This window comes from Rosa chinensis, chromosome 1, assembly GCF_002994745.2.
Source record: "Rosa chinensis cultivar Old Blush chromosome 1, RchiOBHm-V2, whole genome shotgun sequence".
In the NCBI taxonomy this organism is placed as follows: domain Eukaryota; kingdom Viridiplantae; phylum Streptophyta; class Magnoliopsida; order Rosales; family Rosaceae; genus Rosa; species Rosa chinensis.
In genome coordinates, this window is record NC_037088.1 from 56,124,719 (window position 1) to 56,144,925 (window position 20,207).

Sequence of the window (20,207 nt, forward strand, 5' to 3'; positions counted from 1 at the left end):
TTATATCTTTCCCTTTTTGACAAGTAACAAGTTCATATTCCTTTTTCTCATGATGAATTGTTTCATTCAGCAAAATTCTAATTCCTAATATTGCTGTAGAGTTCAACTAACCAACAAATTTTGAATTCAGGATAGCTATACAGAAAATAAAGGATCAAAACATAAAAGCAACAACACAAAGAAGCTATATTAATTGGACATATACTCCTGAATTATTTTAGCTACTTTAGAAACCATGTCATCACTTTCAAATTTTCATCAGTACTGCAGAAACTCAAAATCTGTAGCAAGAGTGGAAAATAAGCCTACATTTTCTTTGTGGCCCCTGATTCCATATTTAAGGACTTACAAATGACTTCGATCAGGTTAAAACTGTCTAAAGGGAAGATCACATTGCCTGATTACTGGATAAAGAGAATAGTTACTGCACAATCTATATATCATTGATGAGATCAGCTCCATCATATGTACTAATAGCTAATTTAGTGCAAGAAGCCATGAATTCAAAGAGCCGGCATCATTCCATGATGAATATTTATTAACTTCAAAGTAACCTTAGATTAGGCAAAGATAATCATCATTATGTCCCAGCCAATCATCGAATCACGAGTTTTGAAAACCCACCTGTCTGCCCCATAAGAGTAGCTAAAAGACATATCTAACTCTTAATTGTTTCACAGTGTAATACCATATAATATCATACACTCTTTTACTCCTTTTCTGCTTTTGAAAAATTATATATCATTAAGAGTACATGTATTTCATTTGTTGATCCAAGAATCATTTTGTGTTCTTAATATATTCAACTTGAGATGAAATCTCATCAAGTGCAGGACAAACAGCCTTTAGTTGGCTTTTGGTTCCTTTTCTTTTCTTTTCTTTTCCCAGATAATCCTAGTGGGCATTATAAACCTTAAATTGAGTGAGCGTGTCAGCCAGAAATTGACAGGATTAGAGCTAAAGAAAGCAATTAAAAAAAATCTTAACACTTTGATGTTGTTGAGCACTATGGGGTTACAGGCTAGGGAAAAAGAAGGAAATGGTAGGGTTGCTAATTGCTTCAGCTCAGTGTTCTATTGGTTTAACATGCCACAGAAACCATACCCATTGAGAACGGTAAAATTAATTAGTAACAATTAATATTTCTCATTTTATACTCATTTACTTGATCTCTGTACGAGTGATGTTAGATAAATCGAGGGAGTATTCAGAGCACCAACACAAATAAATGGTTAGATTGCATTAAATACACTTTTTGTTTATTAAAAATAAAGTTGATAATAAATATCAAGGGTTGAGATTATTTTATAAGGGTTGGGTCACTTACATCGTCGGTGCATAGAATAATTTCCATAGATAAATCACATTTTTAGATAGATCATACCTAAGAAACAGCCTAGTGGCCAAAGATTCATTTCCATTCTTGATAAAAACGTAACACAAGGACGATGGGGCTCACAAGATTTTAGGAATAAATGACAGCCACCATAGGCAGTTGAAAAGTCGTTCCAGTAGGGTTGTGAGAAGACTTTTCATGTATAGACATCTTTGCCTTGACATGCAGATCGAGTTCCATTCTTGATAAAAACCTAACACAAGCTATACATGAAACTTCTCATAATAAGAAGTGTAATTGCCTTGCATACCCTCAACCTCAACATGCATGACTTGTGAGTAAATGAGAGAACTATGAACTGTTTATTTAAAAGGAAAGTGTGAGAATGAACTGCAAATGCCGTTACCAAATTAGTAGCTACTACTAGTGTTTTAAGCCCTTCATTAGATAAATTCCTATATATTAAGAATTTATAAGATTGATAGTATGAGATATTTGAGGAAATTAAGATTATACATGAGTATGAGTCCTCTTAATTATTAGAGGAGGACTCTCCCCTCAAACACTATATAAAAGAGTGCATCCGTCGGTAATGGCTAATTCTTTATGCATATATTTTAATGATCCTGATAATTTTTACTGTTTGTTGTTGGTTTTAACATCTTTATCTTTATATTTCAGGTAGCATTCTGGGTCATGATGCCGCCATCTCCTTTCACATGACCTCTCAAAGCAGGGCTAGATTGTGTTAGCAGATGCAGATGAACAAAATGTGGGAGACATATATATTAGGCTGACACTGGAAGCACAACGCATCAATATTGGTGATATGAAGCCTTTCATGGCTGACTACACCTATAGATGGAGATGCTTTGGTTCAGTGCATGGATGTTCTAAATCTTGTTAAAGTTTGTTCAAAGCCGCAATGAAATTTCTGTCCTAGAGTAGTAGAGAGCCTTCAAATGTGAAAGCATTCAAGTATTCAACAATTTTGATTGATCGACGTGTTTTGAAACATCTGCTACCTATATGTAATCTTAAACTTGAGGATTACTTAACTAGAAACAATCACATATATATAAACACATTAGCTTAAGGCATGCCAGAACAAGTATGAAAGACAGAAGACATACCTGAAGCTGAGAATGAGTTGAATGCCATGACGAACAGGTTCGGTCTTCTGCAACTGCTCTAGTTTCAAGTTCTCTGTATATGGGGCTGAGATCTAAAGACTTGCGTGTAGAGAGTGCAGGGACCTGAACCTATATATAGAGGATGATATCAGGAACTTCCCATAACAGATTTCCTAAATCAATTAGGTCCTCTATATATAAATCCTGTACCAATATACATTACTTGATTACAAGCACATTAAGTTTCCCAATACAATATGGATTTCAGATACAAATTCCTTATTGTTCCAGGGATAGAATCATCTATGCAATCCCGGTTATTTCATTCAACAGTAATCATATACAATTGTTAAATTCATAATGTGATTAATGTAAGTCCAACTCTTACATTCTCCCACTTGGACTACATTACTCACTCAATTGTACACAATTAGAACAATGTAATAACCACTGAAGTGTGCACATGAAATTGCATAAAATTCTCAAACTTAATCACAAACTTGGTCAAGTTATGGAATCTGGCAGAGCTAAGGAAAAATAATGCTTTCAAAAGCACACCACTCCAAAACTACAAAACCAGAACCATAACCCACATAAGTTCAATTGATACAACCAAAGATAAAACATACATATGCAGTATGTATCTGTCATCATCTGCAGTGCATATGTAAATGGTCCAAACTGAAGGATTTTGACTATCAAAATCAGAGACACAACCAAAACTGGAATGGATTATTACTGAATGTGTCTGAACTTTACAAAACTGAAATGTTGATCTTAATCAACTCAATCTATCCAACATAAATCAAATAGCTATTTGCCAAAACAAAATACAGAAATATTCACAATCACCAAATGCTGCAGCAAAATAAAAACTTCTGAATGATACCATGGATTTATCACTGAATAATGAAGACAAAGTCATTACAAAACTTCAAATTTCAGAAAAACAAGAACTGAAATTAAACAACACTGAAGATAAAACTTTTAACAAAAATAATGCTCCCACTGATCCTAGGCATCTAAGGTAGGAAGGACTCCCATATCAGCTACATGTTTCTGAAAAGCTGCTACAGATAATGCCTTAGTGAATGGATCAGCTAACTGTAAGTGTGTATTAACCTGAGCTATTTCAATTTCCCGATGCTTCACTCTTTCTCTCACACTATAATATTTCAGGTCTATGTGCTTAGAGTTATTAGACCTCTTATTATTCTTAGTGAAGCAAACAGCTGCAGAATTATCACTATAAACTCTCAAAGGTCTGGTATTGATGGAATCCAACAACCTAGTCTGAATTAGAAAATTTCTAAGCCATAACCCTTGACACACACCATCATATATCGCTATAAATTCTGCCTGCATGGTTGAAGTGGCTGTCAATGTTTGCTTAATGCTCCTCCAAGCTATAGCACCTCCTGCCATCATAAAAATATATCCAGAAGTAGACTTGGTTGAATCTGGATACCTTCCTGCAAAATCTGCATCAGTGTATCCAATTACTTCTAGCTTCTCAACTTTCTTGTACACCAGCATATAGTCTTTAGTTTTCTGTAAATATCTAAGCACCTTCTTTGCTGCAATCCAATGCTCATGCCCAGGGTTTGACTGAAATCTCGATAATATACCCACTGCATATGCTAAATCAGGCCTAGTGCACACTTGCGCATACATCAAGCTACCAATTAGTCTAGCATAAGGTCTGCCCTTCATATCTTCCCTTTCCAAGTCATTCCTAGGACATTGACCTTTGTTCAATTTATCTCCTTTTGAGATAGGTGCATCTCCTGGCGCACACTTCTGCATATCAAATCTGCTCAAAACTCTAGAAATATAATTATGCTGACACAATCCCAGTAACCCTCTTTTCCTATCTCTTTTAATTTCAATTCCCAGCACAAACGAAGCTTCACCAAGATCTTTCATATCAAAGTTCTTAGATAGAAAGTTCTTAGTTGATTTCAACAAGTTCACATCACTGCTGGCAAGTAGTATATCATCTACATACAGAATCAAGAAAATAAAGTGTTTACCTACAGTCTTTAAGTAAACACACTCATCAACTATATTCTCAGTGAAACCAAAAGTAGTGACAACTGAATCGAATTTCTTATACCACTGTCTAGATGCCTGTTTTAGACCATAAATAGATTTCTTCAGTTTACAGACCATGTGTTCTCTTCCTGGTTTAATGAATCCCTCGGGCTGTTTCATGTAGATATTTTCTTCAAGTTCCCCATTTAAGAATGCAGTCTTCACATCCATTTGGTGTAACTCTAGATTAAAGTGCGCTACTACAGCCATAATCATCCTAAAGGAATCTTTTGTCGAAACTGGAGAAAAAGTTTCACTAAAATCAATGCCTTCTTGTTGTGTAAAACCCTTAGCTACTAACCTCGCTTTATACCTCTCTATACTGCCATCAGCATGTCTTTTGGTTTTGTAAATCCACTTACAACCTACAGGTTTTTGATTTGCTATAGGTTCAACTAACTCCCAAACTCTATTGTCATACATACTTTGTAATTCAGCTTCCATAGCCTCACTCCATTGCTTAGAAAATTCACTCTCAGTGGCTTGTTTATAACTAATGGGATCATTGTCTTCCCCAAAATCAAAGTCTTGTTCTTGAAGATATACTTCATACTCAGTTGGGTCAATGGTGGGTTTTCTAACTCTGTTTGATCTTCTTACTGGTTGAGATACTTCAATGTTTTCGTTTTGAGGCATCACAACATTATCCTGAGGTTGTAGATTTTCTGGTGCTTCTTGGACAGCCTCTGCGGGTTCTAAAATTAGCTGCTGAGGTACAAAGATGGGTGGTGCAGGAGCAAGAGGTAAAACCTGAGCTAGTGTTTCGGTTTCAGGGATTTCTTCAAACTCAAACTGTAAGTCTTCAGGTTCTCTATTATAAAACACTTCATCTAGAAACTTTGCTTTATTTGTCTCGATGATTCTGGTATTATGGTGAGGGGAATAGAACTTGTAGCCCTTGGACTTTTCTGGATACCCTATGAAGAATGCACTAACGGTTTTGGGGTCTAATTTCTGAATGTGAGGGTTATAAACTTTAGCCTCAGCCTTACAACCCCAAACATGAACATGGTGTAAGCTTGGCTTTCTGCCATTCCAAAGCTCAAAAGGCGTCTTAGACACAGCTTTGCTAGGTGCCCTATTGCAGAGATAGTTGGCTGTTTTGAGAGCCTCACCCCACAGATACCTAGGTAGTCCAGAAGTACACATCATACTTCTGACCATGTTCAATAAAGTCCTGTTCTTCCTTTCTGCGACACCATTTTGCTCCGGTGTCCCTGGCGTGGTATATTGAGCCTTAATACCATGCTTTTCAAGATACAAAGCAAAAGGGCCTTTGCTTTGTCCAGCCTCCGTATATTTCCCGTAAAACTCTCCCCCTCTATCAGACCTGACCACCTTAATTTGTTTCCCCAATTGTTTTTCTACTTCTGCATGAAAGATCTTAAAGGTTTCGACAGCTTGGGATTTTTCTGAAATTAGAAAAATGTGACAGAACCTAGAAAAGTCATCAATGAAAGTTATAAAGTAGGAGTTTCCACAAATGGTTTGATGTTTAAAAGGTCCACAAATGTCAGTATGGATGAGTTCTAAGAGTCCTAGGCTTCTTGTGGCATTTTTCTTTCTAGAATTAGTCATTTTTCCTTTAATGCATTCTACACAGTCCCCTAAATCATGAAAGTTTAGCTCAGGCAGAATGTTTTGCTTAACTAGGATCTGTAGTCTTTCTTTTGATATGTGTCCTAATCTCCTATGCCAAAGGGCTGCTGAGTTTTCATTAGAATTGTGTCTTTTAAGACCAATAATGGAATTGCCATCTACACTGTTTTCAATAGATAAAATCTCCTTAGGAACTGAACAATGTAACTGTAAATAATCATTTACAATGGCACCAGAAGCAATAGGAAGAAAATTCTTCGAAATTTTTATTCCATTACTGTCAATAAGAAAACTACAACCGTTTTTAACCAAAAGGGAGACACTAATCAAGTTCCTTCTCATAGAAGGTACAAAATAGACATTGTCTAAGATAAGAAAATTTCCAGATCCTACTTCTAGCCTAACAGATCCAATTGCCTTCACTGCTACCCTTGATCCATTGCCAACACACACGTTTTGTTCCTCACTTCTGGGATTTCTCTTCCTTATGTATCCCTGCAGTGAATTAGTTATGTGAATAGGAGACCCTGAATCAATCCACCAGTTGCTAGAACTACTTTGAACTAAATTTATTTCAATGGAAAAACTAGGAATTAAGTCAAGATTACCTTTTTTAGTTAACCAAGCTTTGAAACCAGTACAATCTCTCTTAAGGTGGCCGGATTTTCTGCAGAAGTAACACTTTGTCTGATAGGGTTTCTGAATTTTAGAATCAGGGGCTGGAGCTAAGGCTAATTTAGGGCTGAACTTCTTTCCCTTATGATTATTCCCCTTCTGGGTTTTCCATTTTGGTTTGCCTACCAGATTCACACTTCTCTCGATTTTCTCCTTCTTAATTCTTTCATCTACTTGCACACAGATCGAAATCAACTCATTTATGTCCCATTTATCCTTTTGAGCTAGGTAGGTGGTGTTGAGATGTTCAAAGCTCGCTGGTAGTGAGTTTAGAGTGTGATGAATAAGCATCTCATCAGAAATAGGGTTCTTCAAGGTTTTCAGCTTAGCGGCATAATCAACAAGTTTCAAGATGTGTTCTCTAATGGTTCCTGATCCTGTGTATTTGGTGTTCATCAATTTGTTCAACAGGTTTGCAATCTGGGCCTTATCACTCTCCTTGAATCTTTCACCAATTGATTCTAAGAACTCTGTAGCTAACTCCTTTTCTTCTATGCTGCCACTAACAGAATCAGACATGGTTCTTTTCATTACATTCTTGCAAACTCGATTCAGCCTATGCCACTCATCAAAATATTTCTGCTGTTCACTGGTGCTAGCTATAGTCAGGGCTTCTGGAGGTTTCTTATACAAAGGAAGATCTAAGTGGTTGACACTTAGGTAGATTTCTATGTCTGCTCTCCATCTCTTAAAGTTTGATCCAGTAAGAGGTTCAATGTTCATGAAGTTTAAAGGTACAGAACCTATAGGAAGCATTAAATTTGTGTAAGTTTTATGCATATAAAATTTTATTGAATACTAAAGGATCTAAATCTTTATCTTGCTCAAAAGTTATCTCCTGCGTTAAGCTTTTATGAATACAAAACTTAGCATTCAAACAATTACAGAAGATATCAAGAATTTAAAACATAAGACTGAGCAAAAAATAAAACAATATAATGCAATAAGAAACCAGAAAAATTGCATTAAGCCCCAAAACAACATATTCTGAATTCATGCCAAACATCACTTGTGAGCAGAAGTTATAGCATAACTGAATCACAAGGCCAAAATAAATGGCACATTGGTATGCAAAAATCAGTCATCACCTATATGGCTGAAGAAAAGATCTTTGTATCTGAATATGTGACATTCAAATTGCAATGCGCTATTCCTGTGTTTTAGAACTATGTAAAGAAAGTGACCTTCTGTGGAAGCTACAGTCATAGTTCTAGAATACAGAATACAAGGTTTGTCTGTTAAAAACTGAATGGCTTATCAAGAACACTGAGGAAAAAGTGCTATGGCTCCCTCTCCCTCAATGCACCGAATAAGTCACAGACAATATTACTAGTTAATATATAATTCAACTAGATTTATTCATTTTAAACAAGAAGATTCATAGGGAGAAGGTCTGTAGCTTGTTGTTTGATAGTCAAAGTAACAATAGGCCAACAATTTTGCAACGAGATATTTATTCACACATGTAGACAACATCCATCACAACTATAAAACAAGTTTCATAATATACTAAAAGGATGAAAGCTATCTAATTGTGCAACTCCGATACAAAATTATCAACAATCTGTTCATGAAGAAGTTTTTCAAATTTACCCGAGCCAAACTTCAATCCTGACTGCATAGAAACACAAGGCGGAAGCAATCCTTCTATGCAGCCCCTTTAGCGAGCCTTTCTGACCCCAAAACAAGAAGCAATTTTGCTTCTTACACCCAGAATCGAAAAACCCCAATTGGGATTACGATGAACTAAAGACGCATACTCGGCGACGAGGAACAGAAAAATACCCGTTATGAACAACGGTCAATTAACGTCCTGATATTCTGAATATATCTAATATGCCGAGTATGGGTCTTAGGCTGTGTTGGATCAGAAACTGGACACCTTCGGCCTACTTGCTCGATATAATCTGTAGCTCCTTTAATTAATTAAATTTTTTTTTTTTTTTTTTTTTTTAAAGAAAACGTTTTAAATTTACTAAACTTCTAGCATGCATGATTTCCGAAGTGGTTTATACAATTTGTGATCGTGGCTCTGATACCACATGTAATCTTAAACTTGAGGATTACTTAACTAGAAACAATCACATATATATAAACACATTAGCTTAAGGCATGCCAGAACAAGTATGAAAGACAGAAGACATACCTGAAGCTGAGAATGAGTTGAATGCCATGACGAACAGGTTCGGTCTTCTGCAACTGCTCTAGTTTCAAGTTCTCTGTATATGGGGCTGAGATCTAAAGACTTGCGTGTAGAGAGTGCAGGGACCTGAACCTATATATAGAGGATGATATCAGGAACTTCCCATAACAGATTTCCTAAATCAATTAGGTCCTCTATATATAAATCCTGTACCAATATACATTACTTGATTACAAGCACATTAAGTTTCCCAATACAATATGGATTTCAGATACAAATTCCTTATTGTTCCAGGGATAGAATCATCTATGCAATCCCGGTTATTTCATTCAACAGTAATCATATACAATTGTTAAATTCATAATGTGATTAATGTAAGTCCAACTCTTACACTATATTGTTAGTAGTTTTTGATATTATGTCTCCGTTTTTGACTAGTAACAATTTCATATTCGTTTTTCCCATGATAAATTGTTTCATTCAGCAAAATCTTAATTCATAATAGTGCTGTAGAGTTCAACTAATTACTAACAAGTTTTGAATTCAGGATAGATATACAGAAAATAAAGGATCAAAACATAAAAGCAATAACAGAAAGAAAGTATATTAATTGGGCATATACTCCTGATTTATTTTAGCTACTTTAGAAAAAATGTCATCACTTTGATATTTTCGTCAGTACTGCAGAACTAAAAATCGGGAGCAAGAGTGGAAACTAAGCCTACATCTCCTTTCTGGCCCTTGATTCCATATTTAAGGATTACAAATGACTTCGATCGGGTTAAAAATGTTTAAAGGGAAGATTACACTGTCTGATTACTGGATAAAGACAATAGTTACTACACAATCTATATATCATTGATGAGATCAGCTGTATCATATGAACTAATAGCTAATTTAGTGCAAAAAGCCATGAATTCAAAGAGCCGGCATCATTCCATGATGAATATTTAACTTCAACGTAACCTTAGATTAGGCAAAGATAACCATCATTATGTCCCAGCCAATCATCGAATCACGAGTTTTGAAAACCCGTCTACCTCTTAAGAGTAGCTAAAAGACATATCTAACTCTTAATTGTTCACAGTGTAATACCATACACTCTTAGCTCTTTTTCTGCTTTTGAAAAATTATATATCATTAAGCTAGAGTACATGTATTTCATTTGTTGATCCAAGAATCATTTTGTGTTCTTAATATATTCAATTTGTGATGAAATCTGATCAAGTCCAGGACAAACAGCCTTTAGTTGGCTTTTGGTTCCTTTCCTTTTCTTTGCCCAGATAATCCTAGTGGACATTATAAACCTTAAATTGAGTGAGCATGTCACTGTGTCAGCCAGAAATTTGACAGGATTAGAGCTAAAGAAAGCAATTAAAAAAAAAAAAAAAATCCTAACACTTTGATGTTGTTGAGCACTATGGGGAAAAAGAAGGAAATGGTTGGGTTGCTAATTGCTGCAGCTCAGTGTTCTCTTGGTTTAACATGCCACAGTAGTCAGTAACAATTAATATTTCTCATTTTTGAGTTTCATACATTTTACTTGATCTTTGTAAGAATAATGTTAGATAAACCATCTTTTTGGATAAGCCAGACCTAAAAAACAGCTTAGTGCCCATACATTGAGTTCCATTCTTGATAAAAACAACACAAGGAATTCATGGCTTATAAGATTTTGGGAATAAATAGTATTAGCGACCATAGGCAGTTGAAAAGTAGTTCCAGCAGGGGATGAGAAGATTTTTCATGTATAGACATCTTTGCCTTGACATGCAGATTGAGTTCCGTTCTTGATAAAAACATAACACAAGCTATACATGAAACTTCTCATAATAAGAAGTGTAATTGCCTTGCATACCCTCAACATGCATGACTTGTGAGTAAATGAGAGAACTGTGAACTGTTTATTTAAAAGGAAAGTGTGAGAATGAACTGCAATTGCCATTACCAATTTAGTAGGTTGGAGTATAGTGTTTTTGAGCCCTTGGTTAAATAAATTTCTAGTTAATTAAGAATTTATAAGACTGATAGTATGAGATATTTGAGGAAATTAAAATTGTGATCGGTAACATTCAATATGGAGGAGAAATCTTACATGATGAGATAAAAGAGTATATGGATCGGTAATGGCTAATTTTTTATGCATTTATTTTAATGATCCTACTATTTTACTGTTTCTTGTTGGTTTTAACAAATTTATCTTTATATTTCATGTAGCATTCTGGGTCATAATGTCGGGGTCTCCTACCAAGCACAAGCTATACATGAAACTTCTCATAAGAAGAAGTGTGCACCCTCAACATGATATTGTGAGTAAATGAAAGAACTATGAAATCTTTATTCAAAAGGAAAGGGTTAGAATGAACTGCAATTGGGATACGTGGAGAGTGTATTCCATGCACCTATGTGCAACTAAACTGACCATGTGATAGTCACGTGGACGTTAAAAAATAGGGATCCGTTACTACTAAAGGCGTTAGTCAAGATCTGTGCCATAAGATAAAAAAACCTATTCCAGATTTTTACCATGACCTCTCACAACCTCTCTCACCCCCCCCCCCCCCCCCCCTCCCCACGCACAAACACCAACAAACACCCATTTCAGAATGAAAGCCTCCTTTTCCTCCATCTTCTCCTCCATCTTGATCAAGAGAGCTCCATTGTTGAGAACCTCCTGAAGGGAATCCCCCACAATTCCCATAAACCAAAGCACCGTACTCGTCTCCCACGGCTCTGGCATGAACCTCCTGAAGGCTATCATCCCTCTCCCTCAAGCTCCAGCCCATGTCTTCCCCGGCCACCACATGTGCCCTATAGCGGATTGAAAAAATCGTTGATATTCGAGGCCTCGAAGAAAGCTGGCCACCCCACCTTCCATCCGATCTGGGAGCCTAAGGTCGGTAACCCTTTGAAAGCTTCAAGTGAAGTGATGTCGTACAATTCTTGTTTCTTGTTAGTTTGGAACGAGGTCATTGCTGGGTAATTTGTACAGATGAGAACCAAAAATCAAACAAAAGCTTTACTTAAGTCTCTTATATTTGTTTTTGTATTAATTAAGCAAAAGCTTCTGTAGATCATTGTTGGCAGCATCACAAAAATTGAAAAGAATATCAATGGTTTTGGACTTTTGGTTTTGGTTATCATCTTTACTAGTTAATTGCGAATCGTGGGTACCATTAGTCGATCGTTCATAGCCGGCTAATGCAAGTTCGTTCTTGTTCCTGCAGCCCAAGTTCAATTCTGTTTGCAATTAGAATTAGAATTGTATCCTCTAGAGGCTTGCGAAGGCGGTTAAGCAAGTGGATTTGGTCCCCAGTTCAACGGAGCAGCTTGAGGTAACGATTACTTAACCAAAAGCAGTTATGATTGTGTTTGTATTTGTATTTGTACTCCTTAAGGGCAGAGAGATTGTAGGAGGTATTTGTCGGAGTCTTTCTATTTTCAATACTTCTGATGTTTATCTCTCATCTTAGAATTTTATCTGGGTAGTGCAACTTATTCAGTTTTAAGTCTCTTCTCTTAAATATAAATAAATTGGTCGAGATGAAACAACATCCTTTGTGCGAACAAAACTGGGAAAGAATTTTCTTTTTCCGTCGGTCATCTCATGTAGATTGATCGGGTTTTGTATGATTTGGTCTGAAGGTAATGAAATTATACATGGCTTGGTTTCTGGAGTAAGCTTCGGTGTGCCTAAACTACAACTATTTCCATTGGAAATACTTTGTAATTTTGTGTTTGCTAATTTGGTAAGAGTCTCTGTTAATGCTAGAGTTGCCTTGGCAAGACAGCTTTTAAGTGCCCGAGTCATAATAAAACACATAACTAGTTCCCAAAAAAGTATAAATTCGTATTGGCAGAAACATAAATTCTGACCAATTTATACTAGCTAAAGTACATTAGCAGTCCTCTGATGCTTGCATAAATTCTGAACTTCCATTGATAGATCCTTCCTCACTGTTCAAATCCATGAGAGAACAGGAGTACTTATGTTCAGAATAACGCAATCCACTCTCCATCAACTAAAACCTGGTATGCAAACCATGTGTTAGTGTGTAATTAAATAACAACAAACTATTCAACAGAACCACATATCTATGTCCATACTTTATCCTTAGCATTTATATTGAATATCTACAAAAGTCCAGATAGTTATAACCTGGTGTTGAGGAATATAACAATAATTGACAATTAAAGGGTCTAAAATCTGAGAATCACATCAGTACACTTTGCGGACAATTTCCAAGAAATTGACAAGCAACAAGACAGATCAGTCCAACAGAAAGGATGACATGATCGACTGCATAACAACGCAGAAATAAAAAATAAAAGGATACAGAGCTGAAAACAATAGGAGTTTAAACTTTAAAGTAACATGGTTATATTGTTTGCATGGCTGGAAAAAAAAAATTAATAAGAGTGACTCATTAGATGGCTGGTGTAGTTGTTTATACAAGACCAATTTCAAAGCAGATGGACAGATTTCTAAGTTTAACTTCCCAAGACCAAATGACCCTTTCAAACAGATTTGCACAGAATGCGTAGATTGAAGGTTAAACAGTTTGCTGTTACTTTTCAATCAGAACAAGCTTCTTGGACTAAAGATTAGGTTTCAAAGCATGCTTTAAATGTCTAATTTAACGTACTAAAGTTTAAGGACTGACAAAGTGTGAAAATTTTTTAAATCAATTGTTTAAAGTGTGAAAATTTTTTAAATCAATTGTTTTGTAACAAGGTTCTGCAAGACTATTTACCCAAATTTTTCAGAAAACTGGTAAGAAGAAAGAAAAATTCAGTAACAACTACTGTTTCAGTGATTTCAAGCCGAACTCTCCACATGCTGATGTAGACATGTAAAGCTATTATTTCGCAAAATTTCATGTCATTCGCAGTTCTAAAGAATAGTCAAACAAGGATCCAAAATAACATAAAATGTTGATTTCTGCATAAAAATCCAGGAACACTATACGAACTTCAAAATAGCATAATTATCTCATTTCAATTCTGTTTTTCATGAAACCAAGTTCAAATTGACCATTGAATAGTCTACTTTAAGGTGTGGAAAACTGAGATTAACAGAAGAAGTCTAAGTTTTTCAAAAATAATAGAATAGCCCACGGGCTCAGCTTGGTTGTTGTCTTTGATTGGTATCATCAAGCACATGGTGTGCAGTATTTGAACTTTGATCTTTTCCAGTTCTATTCATCCTAATGGAGTTACCCAATCTAGGTAATAATCAAAAGTGTATTCCACAAGAACCTTGAAAACATTTAAGAACAGAAATTTAACTAAACCTAGATGTTCTTACCAAAACCAAGTAACTTTCTGATATTGAAGCAAAATAGAGAGAAACTCAGCGGTTTGAAATCTCAAAATCCCCCATTTGTTCTGTCAATCCTCCGAATAATATACAAAGAACCTACAAACCCAAACAATAAGATGCATACAGGTTACAGAGGATTAAAATTCAGTGCTTAGGCAAACAAAACAAATTACATAAAAGGGAATAATTAAGGAATTTTTGCCTCAAACAGTGAAGGATAGGGATTTGGGAAGCGGACACACATCGGTTCACACTCCTAAACCCTAAACTTGGGCAAATTCGAACAAACCCATTACTCCCCAAATGATTAATTGAAAAATTAATAGAAACATACCCCCAATTTCTTGTATCTTTATATTCAAAATGTAGATATCTCAGAAACCTCTATGTATCTCTACTTTCAAGATCAAGATCTCTCAATACCCCTAAGCCTGAGCCTACCCAACCACACAAAAGAAGCATATAGAGGAAGGAAGAGGAGGATGAGGAATCCCACAAAGCCAGTGAGATTGTGTAACGCCCCAAGCTGCACCTCACCAGCTTAAGTACGTCACAGTGCCGCGAGTCTCTAAAATATAAACCGAACGCTCGAATTATATCCTAGAGAACCGTTAGGCATTTTGTTTGAAAAACTTTTTGTTTTACAGCGGAAGCTACAAATATTTTGAGGTGAAAACTTGAATTGCTAGCGCCTATTTTGTTTGTTCAGAACTTCGATAAAGGCGCACACGGGGTACGGATTTCAATGAAAGAGAATCCAACTGAGTTTAACACAAGGCCAGATAACAGCGAACTCCACCACAACTCCACAGTTCCTTTCACACACAAACAATCGATTCCAAAGTTTCAATACCAGCAACAGATTCTGATTTACACAACAAGAACCAAACTTCCACTCAAGAAGTCGAATTATACCTTCGGAAGTCTTCTGCAACCAAGCCCAACGCACTGCCGGGAATGGAAAGGGGATGAATCGAGGGTTCCTCATGCTACAGCCTAGAAGGCTTCACAATACGTCTCCTAGACTTGCAATTGAACAAGAAACGAAGCCCAGAAGGCCGGAGAAGTCGCCGGCAGCGAGGAAACGCGACGGAGGCAGAAACAACCAGAAACTAAAACCATCAAAACTCGATCCAATTGGACAACAAATTGCATAAACATGTATAGCATGACAAGGAGGTGAGGTTTTGTACCACAGATGGCCCAAACAGTGGCCGAAATTGCCGGAAATTGCAGAACTCGCCGGAGGTTCTTCAAGCTCTAGATCGTCGAATCTTCGTTCCCAGTCGCTGCATGTACGATCTGGAACATAGGGACGTAGGCGACACTGAGAGGAAGCAGAGGGTGGTCGTCCGTCAGCGATCGGTGGCCGGACAGTGGCGTGGTGGCCGGGTCACGTTGCCGGGTCGCACTGTGTCTCTGTTCAGAGAGCACCGAACTCTCTCTCGAATTCTCCTGGGTCTTCCTCTGTTCACAACTTTAAATAAATGTGTCCCAATTAAGATGGACAGCTAGGATCAAGCGGTGGAAAAGGTTGAGTGCTAGGATTGCTCCACGTTTTTCTATTCCTTGAATTAATTTCTAAAATCCCAAAACTTCGGACAACCATGATAAATAGCCCGGGTATCCGAATAAATCTCTCAAAATTTCCACGAGCTCGTCGTGACGTGTACGTTATTATCCAACTCCTACATTGAGGATTTCACTTTACGAAAATTTCTGAAAATATTCTCGAGCACATTGACAATTACCGAGATCGTAAATAAATAACTTGTCGAACGATCTCAATGTAAGCTCGATAAATTTCTCGGGGCTCACAGATTGCTTTGCCTAACAAGGGGAATCTTGGTGCCTTGGATTTGCTACGAGATGGAGGAAATCTGGGTGTGACGAACATGGATAATGGGAGTAATTCAGTCAAATGGAGGGAACATGTAGATAGCAGGAATTCTAAAGTTGAGCTGAATATTTTGGGGGCTGAAATTGAAGAACCCAAGAACCACACTTATTTGGGAAAATTTTAAATTCTGCCGGCTACTTTAGTTCGCATGCTCTCATTATTCTTTTTCAAAAACCACGTGGTGTGGTGTGGTGTGGTGTGGTGCGGTGTGCTGGTGTAGCGGCCTAATCTATAACTTTCAGATCTAGCGGATTTAAGGGATCTAGGAGTGTCAACCGATGTTAAAAAAAAAAATTGATTCTTTTTCAAAGTTTTTTACTTTTTCTTGACTATTATTTTTAAAATGATGCACAAGAAAGAAATAAAATCATTATTAATAACATGCCACGCATTTTTAAATAATTTTCTATATATTAACGATATCGAGTTATCTTTCCTTTATGTCATCGTTATGTTAAAGCAAATAGAGTCGTCAGTACAGCGCTCTTTATTAGTTGGTGCCTAGTTGAATACATTTTTTTAGTAGAAACTTCTGATATCATTCCAGATCGTTCTCTAGATGCTTGTTGTATTCAGGGGTTTAGGCTCAGTATCCCCCCTTTGTATTCGACAATTTCATTAATCAAAACTTGAGGGCAGCTGCACCAGCCCTGTATCCAAAAAAAAAAAATATATATATATATATATATATACATATTAGCGATATTATAGTAATTAAAAATTTTCAAGAAAATAAGACAATACTAAATGGTGAGGAGTTTCTGCTCCAAAAATTTTTTCCTAGCAATTTTCATCTTCGTGTCAACTTTAATCCATGCGGTCAACCAAAGATACATTTATTGGGCAATTTTATCAAATGACAACTACATCGAGAGATGATGGCAATCTGAACATTTTTTGTATGTTGAATCGTTGATAGAGGCTAATCTTGCGAGAGTGTGGTCGTGAACCACTTTAAAATCGGAGATGTGACATAACCGTTATTGGAGATTTAGCGAAATTGATTTTTCAAATGGTTGACTTAAATAAGAGTCTAGCACTAACCGTGGCAAAAACTATGATGAACAAAACCAGTTTTTCACACAGCATGCAGTGGCGAACCTGTGCTAGGGTCTGGGGGGTTCGGACCCCTGCCAGTTTGAATAGCCTCCTTTTTTTGAATAGAATGGCCTCCTTCTTTGTCCCTATACATGTTATATTAGAACCCCCTCTACGTTAATCATTCCTTTCTCATTTCATAGTTTCATATTGTACTTTCATACTTTTAGTCTTTCCTCTTGTTTTTGGTTTATATTTAATATTTTCAAAACATCCAGTAAGGAATGATATGTATCAAACATTAGAATTTTATCTAGCAACACCGTTAATGTGATTGCAAAAGGACATTAACTATTGTAAATTCTTTATTTATTTTATATATTATTCAATTTTATAGTTCAGATGACGAAAAAAATAATACTTTTACATTTCGGACCCCCCCCCCAAAAAAAATCTTAATCCTGGTTCCGCCCCTGACTGCATGTGCATAATACTACGGGGCAAATATATGGACAAAGTCAAACGCACCATCTTTCATTTTTTATTATTCAGATCATGCAAAATCCAAATAAACCTATTAGGGTTATTAATAAATGTATACCTTTAGAAACAGACATGGTCAACGGTGAAGAAATTGCTTAAACCAACCATTTGATGCGATGAATGAGATATTTTATGTTTGTGGTAAATATCCTAGGTTTAGGGTTTAGGGTTTAGGCCAATTTTATCCTCATATCAACCTCGATCCACATGATCAACTGAAAATGCATTTATATTCATGTATTAAATAAATAGTTAGATTTCTCAAAGATAAACCCTAAATTGACACATGATGCTGAGTTCAACATTTTAACGTAGGCAGACATACCTTGGCTATGTAAGAGTGTGATTGCAAAACTCTTGGAAACCACAGTTGTATCAGAGCCATTGTTGGTGTTTTATGCAAAAATATTTTTTGTACGGTTGACCACATTGACCCAAAGCACATTGACCCATATTGTGCGTACTACTACGGGCAAAAACACAAGCAAGATCGAATCCACAATTTTTTTCACTTTTAATTTATCAATCGGAAGAAATCCCGATGTGTTTACTAGAGTTGTTTTACTTGTTTATTACTTATATTAAAAAGATAAACTTCTATCTTTAAAAATTGATAAGGTCGATGAAAAAGAAATTGGCCAAATTGACTTTGATGCCATAAGTAAAGATATTTCATGTTTTATACATATGGTAAAAAAAAAAATTATAACCGTTTAGCCTCATTTTTGTACTGATCCACTTGATCAACTATCAGCCATCAAACAAAACATTTATAACCACTCCATCACAATTCTTTTCGACAAACCGTTGCATCCACACTCTTGTTAGGTTTGACCTCTATCAACCAATGTGTGTCTATATATATATTTTTAGATATTTATATATATTTTTTGCGCGCGGTTGGGGGTGGGGTGGTTTACGGATTGCCTTTATGAAGGTCAAAACGACAACGGGCATGGCTAACTTTTTGACTTCGTATAAGACTATGGGAATCCATGAGTTTTAATATCAAATCTAATGATTTCATTTTTAAATTTTATTTACACTTAACAAGAAAAATTAGTCGGAGCACAGTAATTCGACGTTTCTTTAAAAATTAAAGTGACATATCTAATAAATATAAAATGTCTAATGAACTTTAAAATATTTCCAATCAATATTCTATACAGTAATTTATATAAAAAAAAAAACCACGAAGTAATGTAGTGTAATTCGAAATAAGAAAGAACGATTATAGTGATATAAGCAAAAATAGAAAATTACAACAGAAATAATTCATTAAAAATAAAAATAAATAAACCGCTACCCATGGCTCGAACCAAGAATGTCCGGCCACTAATGTAGGAATTTATCACTTGTATAATGCGCAATACAACTAAACAGCATAAATAAACATAAACATAAAATAAATTAAAACTTAAGGCAGGGCCCAACCCATGCCCAAGTAGCAAGAACATCACAGCCTACATGACAAGCCCAGCCCAATACTGCTTCAGCCACCACTGACCCCTGTACCTCCGTCGCAGCTCCACCTGTTTCGGGTCGCCGCCGTCATCAGCGCTCCCCCAGCCTCGCAACCTAAGGTTCTAGCCATCATCCAACCCAACTCAGATTTAGGATTACCCATAGATCAAACCGAATCAGATCACCCATCGTCCCTCCTCCACTTTTGACTTCGCACGATCCGAAAACTGCTTCTAAACCAGCGACTTCCGGCCGGCCCCACGACAACATCCTCATTCGCGGACACCCCCTCCCCCAAAGAGGCAAAGAGTACCAGACCACCGGTCGTCATCCGCCACAATCTCCTCTACCACTTCTGTCGAATCCCAGCGATCCACCGCCGGCCCATTGCATCACCTCAATCAACAAATCCAGATACATCGATCGGAGTTGGGTACTCTTCGTGCCCCAAAACTCCGCCGTCGGCCGCTCATCTTCCAAGCCGCGTCTCACCTTGGTCGATCCTCTCCCTCCATCCTCGATTGCGAGAGCATCTGCAAAGCACGCGGTCTGACCTTGTCTCCTTCCCCAATTTACCCCATCTCCGAAAATTTCTACCCTTCAGCGCAAAACAGAGAAAATTTTAACCCCATTGACTTAACTATTTTTGGATTCAACCGTAAACGTTGACCGTGAGTCCAAATTTATGACAAGTGGACGGTGAGATCACGTTAATGGCTGAGATTGCATAATTTTTATTATTTTAATGAGCGCGTGAAGTCACGTGCGTCAGTGTATAAACACTGACAGTGCATAGAATCCGTTCCGGGGATACGTGAGAGATGATGCTCCAATTTAGCAGGGGTGATTACATCATCTCATTCCAAATGGAGCTCCCAAAGGAGGGGTGGATCATCCTGGATGATCAACGATACGTGGCAGAGATTCCGGGTTGGCATTGAATCCAAAATGCATCCATC

General features: G+C 36.7%; 2 long non-coding RNA genes across 2 annotated transcripts; one reads left to right on the forward strand and one right to left on the reverse strand.

Annotated features, from left to right (window-relative positions):
• The first annotated feature begins 11,559 nt into the window (after positions 1-11,559).
• On the forward strand, positions 11,560-12,657 carry LOC112182574. Its single transcript, XR_002929503.2, has 2 exons — positions 11,560-11,876; positions 12,208-12,657. It is a non-coding gene; the product is annotated as an uncharacterized LOC112182574 (long non-coding RNA).
• Positions 12,658-12,670: 13 nt separating this feature from the next.
• LOC112182575 lies at positions 12,671-15,762 on the reverse strand. The gene is made up of 4 exons (XR_002929504.2): positions 15,497-15,762; positions 15,219-15,415; positions 14,289-14,399; positions 12,671-13,009 (listed from the first exon to the last, which is right to left on the reverse strand). It is a non-coding gene; the product is annotated as an uncharacterized LOC112182575 (long non-coding RNA).
• Positions 15,763-20,207: the final 4,445 nt, after the last annotated feature.